The following is a 6,924-nucleotide window of genomic DNA, read 5'->3' on the forward strand; positions in this document are numbered from 1 at the left end:
GTTCTGCTCTGTCGCTTGTTACTTACCTTTCATTGTATATTATATTAAATTTTTAGAGTAAAATGTAACAAAATCTCCTAAATTACACGCCACAAAATACTCTGCCAAATGAGGTAAATATAATTAATTTTTTTTACATTCAGTTATAAAGGACAGAATTAAACTGTATTGACAATTTCAAAAGAACTTTTAATAAAGAACTAAACCATGTGACATACAGTATTGTCCGGGCGTATGTTGTCACCATAAAGTAAACATTGTAGACCACGCGCGTTAATAGAAATGTCGATTTCTGACAGTTAATCAAAGATTAATGAAGAAAGGATGAATAAAATGTTTTAAAAATATCATTTAATAACAAATGTAAAAAATAAGTAAATTAAAGTATTCTCTGTATATTATATTATAATTTAATTGTGTCATTTTAATTTTGCTACTTGTTTTTATTATTGCCATTGCATTCGGTAATATACGGGATGTTGGATTTACAAAAAACTTAGACCAGAATCTTTTTTGTATGTATCAATTTCGAAAAGAGATTTTTGGGGGTGACATGAATTTCCGCAATGGATGTCACCAACGTTAATGACGTCACTAGTCCACTAATAGCCGAGTAGATAAAACAATGAATAATTGTAATAATCGCGTGTTCGTATATGATAAACGACTTGCCACGTGATTTTCGAGTTTTTTTGCCAGTTGTCTCACATATAACTAAAAGGCGTTTTCACGTAGAATATTCTCCCGTAAGGCATCACAGAATAATAATTATTGGAAAAAATTCAAGGTAATTTTACTTCTTATCTTTATGTAAATTAAGTTATATGAAAAAATTTAAAAATTAAATATTTACTCGAGAATAACTACGAATTTTTGTTATAATTGTTAACGTGTAAATGTTTAAACGCATTTAAAATTTAAACAACGAATTTAACATTTTAAATTTTACATCAAAAATTTAATTTTTTTTTCATTGAAAATAAAATGTTCAAAAAATGGGAAAAATAATGAAATGAAAGTAGAAGAGGAGAGAAGTGTGAATGTATTTTTGCTCGATTACTCGGTATTTATAATTATTTAACACATAATATTAACCGACATTCTGCAATAAAATTTATTTATTAATAAATACAATAATTACTTATTCTTTTAAATCGTAAAAAATTTAAAAATTTACTTGAAAAGTCCCATTTCTTTCCGTATAAAGTTCTGCTTTCTAATGAAGTAATAAATAATGAACTAAAAACCAGTTCTTCGAATGAAAAACTTATTTTCGTGAGAAGTACACATTGATAGACTTAAGTAAATATTTCATTCAGACAAAGAAACAGATTTCGGATTTTTAAAAACTTCTTAAATAAAGAAACAATTACGTCGATTCTTAATCATAACGAATAGAAACACCTCAATAAAAGATATCCTTTATTTAAGATGGATCACAACATTAATAAGGTGAATTAACAGATTAATTGATAGAATAATACAAAGTTAAAAATATATTTTGTTATTGTCTGTATTTTTTTTATCCTTCTTTTCATTAACATCTTATATCAGGAATTCTCTAAACGGGAGGTTCCTGATTATTGCGAAAGAGTGGGCGAAAAGTATGTAAAAAGTCTAAACACTCATAAAAAATAGAAGATTTATCAGAATGAAATGAGGATTCCATGGTATGTATTCTTATTAAGGGAATTTTTTTTTCCAGGTGAGAAATTAGTTCCAACTATCAAGGATGCGTAGCATTGACATGCCAAAGTTAATAGAATATATGTGCAAACAACAATGAAAATACCTTTTATTATGATTAAACTTAGTATGAAATAATTGTTGCATATTAAATATATTATTTCTGTATTCCTTTGTTTCACACTGTGTGTAGATGGTATAAAACGGATGCAGATGATAACAGGGGCTAGAAGGAACAATCGTGAACAGCAACAGTTAGATAAACACTTTTATTTATTATCAAAATTATTATTATTATTATTATTGTGAAAAGTTAACACCGATTATTTAACAACTATTTCATATTAAATAAATTGTTTTTTAGATTGTTTTTTTTTTTCTTATTTTCTATATTCTTATTTTTAAAGTTTATGCAATGAATTTAAATATGGTAGTACAAATATACATTTTATAACGGCATAATCAATTTTTTAACAGAAAGAATTTCAAAAATATACAGATAGGTATATATAAAGGCATAGAAAAGTCGAATCCTATTTAGGATTTTCAGAAATTTATTGCCAAATCGCATTTAATAACTTAGTAGAATTGAAAGTTTTAAACATCAAGAAACTATCTGTAGTTACTTTATAATGATTTATATTTAATTTTATTCTCTTACAATTCCTAATAAATCANTATAATTGTTAACGTGTAAATGTTTAAACGCATTTAAAATTTAAACAACGAATTTAACATTTTAAATTTTACATCAAAAATTTAATTTTTTTTTTCATTGAAAATAAAATGTTCAAAAAATGGGAAAAATAATGAAATGAAAGTAGAAGAGGAGAGAAGTGTGAATGTATTTTTGCTCGATTACTCGGTATTTATAATTATTTAACACATAATATTAACCGACATTCTGCAATAAATTTTATTTATTAATAAACACAATAATTACTTATTTTTTTAAATCGTAAAAAATTTAAAAATTTACTTGAAAAGTCATGTTTCTTTCCTTGTAAAGTTCTGCTTTCTAATGAAGTAATAAATAATGAACTAAAAACCAGTTCTTCGAATGAAAAACTTATTTTCGTGAGAAGTACACATTGATAGACTTAAGTAAATATTTCATTCAGACAAAGAAACAGATTTCGGATTTTTAAAAACTTCTTAAATAAAGAAACAATTACGTCGATTCTTAATCATAACGAATAGAAACACCTCAATAAAAGATATCCTTTATTTAAGATGGATCACAACATTAATAAGGTGAATTAACAGATTAATTGATAGAATAATACAAAGTTAAAAATATATTTTGTTATTGTCTGTATTTTTTTTATCCTTCTTTTCATTAACATCTTATATCAGGAATTCTCTAAACGGGAGGTTCCTGATTATTGCGAAAGAGTGGGCGAAAAGTATGTAAAAAGTCTAAACACTCATAAAAAATAGAAGATTTATCAGAATGAAATGAGGATTCCATGGTATGTATTCTTATTAAGGGAATTTTTTTTTCCAGGTGAGAAATTAGTTCCAACTATCAAGGATGCGTAGCATTGACATGCCAAAGTTAATAGAATATATGTGCAAACAACAATGAAAATACCTTTTATTATGATTAAACTTAGTATGAAATAATTGTTGCATATTAAATATATTATTTCTGTATTCCTTTGTTTCACACTGTGTGTAGATGGTATAAAACGGATGCAGATGATAACAGGGGCTAGAAGGAACAATCGTGAACAGCAACAGTTAGATAAACACTTTTATTTATTATCAAAATTATTATTATTATTATTATTGTGAAAAGTTAACACCGATTATTTAACAGCTATTTCATATTAAATAAATTGTTTTTTAGATTGTTTTTTTTTCTTATTTTCTATATTCTTATTTTTAAAGTTTATGCAATGAATTTAAATATGGTAGTACAAATATACATTTTATAACTGCATAATCAATTTTTTAACAGAAAGAATTTCAAAAATATACAGATAGGTATATATAAAGGCATAGAAAAGTCGAATCCTATTTAGGATTTTCAGAAATTCATTGCCAAATCGCATTTAATAACTTAGTAGAATTGAAAGTTTTAAACATCAAGAAACTATCTGTAGTTACTTTATAATGATTTATATTTAATTTTATTCTCTTACAATTCCTAATAAATCATTTTCTCTCATTTAATTATTTTTTTTACAAAACTAGATGAATATTTTTCAGTTGTCATTTGTTTTTTTTTACATAAAAAATAAAGTTTTTAAATATCGATTTAATATCTTTCTCAATTCCATGATAAAATCGTTCTTTTTATTTTCTAAAGGGCAGTAAGATTTAAAGTTAACGAGAACATTTATTAGCTTACATACATCCCACTTGGCTTTTACACAAATTGTGAAATTATACCCCGACTTACGCGGTCATCGCTCGGTCCCACCTATCGCGTAAGTTCGGGGTATTACTGTATTGGTGAAAGAATTTTTGAAATCGGATGAGGAGTTTCGGAGATTACCTGCTGCAAACAAACTTACATACATACATACATACATACATACTTACAAACATTACCTCTTTATAATATTAGTATAGATATAGTGGTTAGGCGGTATTTTAAAATCATAGTAACAATTAAAAAACACTGATTAAAAAATATATAAATTCAACAAATTCTGTCCCTCCTCAGCAATGTCAGCAATGGATGTTAGTCAGGATACCCTTAGGCTGTGTACACACTAGGCGTTTTTAAACGCGCGTTAGTTCGGCGTTAGCACTGGCTCAGTTTGGAAATGGACGTGAAAGTAATTGATTGTGTGTGCTCCTCCATCGTCGGTATAAAAGACGATGGCAGACACAAAGAGAATTTTGGGTGCACCCAATATTACGAGATAGACTGACGCATGGAATGTTTGCGACGTTGTATACAAAACTAAGACAAAATGAACCCAAGTTTTGTAATTCTTTTAAAATATCTATAAAATCATTTGACGATGGTTGGTCTCTTTTAAATTTCATCAATAAATAGATCAGTATCGAAATGATCGTTCTCCATTTCAGTACATATCTCAAAGCGCCCGTAAAACGCGCGTTTTAACAAAAATCTATAAACGCGCGTTTGGCCAAAAGCGCACGTTTGCGTGTGTACGCCTATATAGAACTCTTGGTTTTTTAAAACGCGCGTTTAAAAACGCCTAGTGTGTACACAGCCTTAGGGTGCGACTATGCAGACGCGAGCGAGCGAATTGTCCGAGCGAGCGAGAACATGTGGCGAGAAGAGGAGAGACACGATAAATATTAAAACCTGTCAGATATGTGCGAGAACCAGAAATTCGCTCTCGCCAGGTGTTATTTCTCGCTTCTCGTTTGCGCATGGTTTTCCTTTGCGAAAACTAAATCGCTCGCAACCTCTCGCTTGCTCTAAATTCGCGTCTGCATAGTCGCACCCTTACAGTAGATCAGTTAAGCGACCTTTTTACCGAAAAGATGGACAGCGCACGATCAACGCTCGAACACAGCAGGAATTTCAGTTAAGTTTTAAAGTGCAAGGCCTGCTACGACCTTAGTCAAGCAAAAGTTATGTTTAATGAATTAAAACAGGCATACTGTATGGGCAGGGCCGGATTAACCCACTTTGGGGCCCTAGACATTTTCTTCTTCCGGGCCCCCTCCCGGCTCTTTCAATTAATAATTCTGTTACTATTATTTCTATTAAATCGCATACGGATACTGCAGCTGCTTAATAAAAAATAAAAGCAAAATTATTTCACAATATTTCACAGGATTTAAGAATACATATAGTTAATCTTATTCTTATCGCTATAAAAAAAAAATATAAATTATTGGGAGTTTTACTTTCAATAAGAAGAAACATAAGAATACGAGGGTTGTTCAAAAAGTTCCCGAACTTTATTTATTACAAAAAAAAAATACTTCACATACAATTTATTTGTTAAGGTCCCCGGGGTTCAGAGTAGTCTCCTCCACAACGTATACACTTATTTCAACGGTGTTTCCTCTTTTTGAAACAGTCCTGGAACGCTCATAAGGAATTTCTGGAATGCTTATAAGCTCCTCCGTCGTTTATTTTCTATCTCTGGAATGGTGGCAAGTCTTCTTCCTTTGAGCGTGTTTTTTAGTTTGTTGGAGAACAGGAAAAAGTCACATGGGGCCAGGTCAAGTGAGTAGGGTGGGTGGGGAAGCACAACGGTCTTGTTTTTGGCCAAAAACTCACGAGTTCTGAGGGACAAATGAGTCGGCGCGTTGTCGTGGTGAAAAAAAACCCACTCGCCGCTCCTCCAAAGTTCGGGCCGTTTTCGCCTGATTATGTCTCTTAGGCGTTTCATAACACCAGGTAGTACTCCGTGTTGACTGTCTGGCCTGTAGGTAGGTATTCGTGATGCATCGAAAAAAACAGTCAACATCACCGTAACATTTGAGCGAACTTGTCGAGCATTTTGGGGAGGGGGTTGTTTCACCCACCGTGGGAAGTTTTTATAAAGGATTTTGCAAGTTTCACACAGAATTTCACAGAACAACGCTGCTCTTTCAAAGAGCTAATTTCCGCGGATCCGATTTTTCACCGAACCCCACAAACACCCCTTCACATAAACGGCCGTAACTAATCACCAAAACAAGATATCAACAAACTGGTTGAAGGAGGTTACTCGAGAGGTTTCCGCGGACACAATGCCTCCAAGCGAATTAAAAAATAACCAACTATAGGCGCGCTATTCAAAGTTCGGGAACTTTTTGAACAACCCACGTACATTTTCTTTAGATTTTAGAATTCACAATAACCATATAAAAAGCAATATATTTTTGTTTATTTATTTATTATATACTATTGTTCAACAGAAAAGTAAACTATCTTATTTACAAATCTTTTCAAAATAGACAGTTTGACCGGGCCCTTCTAAACACCGGGCCCTAGACATTTGTCTCATTTGTCTATGCGATGATCCGGCCCTGTGTATGGGTGTCGATTTGAATCGAGACCCTCAAAAGCAGCTCGAGGAGTCTCACAGCACTTTGCCTCCCCTTACAATAACTCTTTATTTATAACCGGGCCTGGCGCTTGCAGAGCCGTATGTTGGCGCCTTTGGCGTCACTTTTTGCCTATTTTAAAACTAAAAAATTAGCATACCTTTACTTACTCATTTGCATCCACCTACGTCAAACCTTTGGCCCTTTGTATAGCTTTCTTGAACCTAAAATCAAAAATAAAAACACATCAGTAATAGTCAACTGCAT

The sequence above is a fragment of the Centruroides sculpturatus genome, unplaced genomic scaffold, assembly GCF_000671375.1.
Source record: "Centruroides sculpturatus isolate CEXI.00-Female unplaced genomic scaffold, Cexi_2.0 scaffold533, whole genome shotgun sequence".
In the NCBI taxonomy this organism is placed as follows: Eukaryota; Metazoa; Arthropoda; class Arachnida; order Scorpiones; family Buthidae; genus Centruroides; species Centruroides sculpturatus.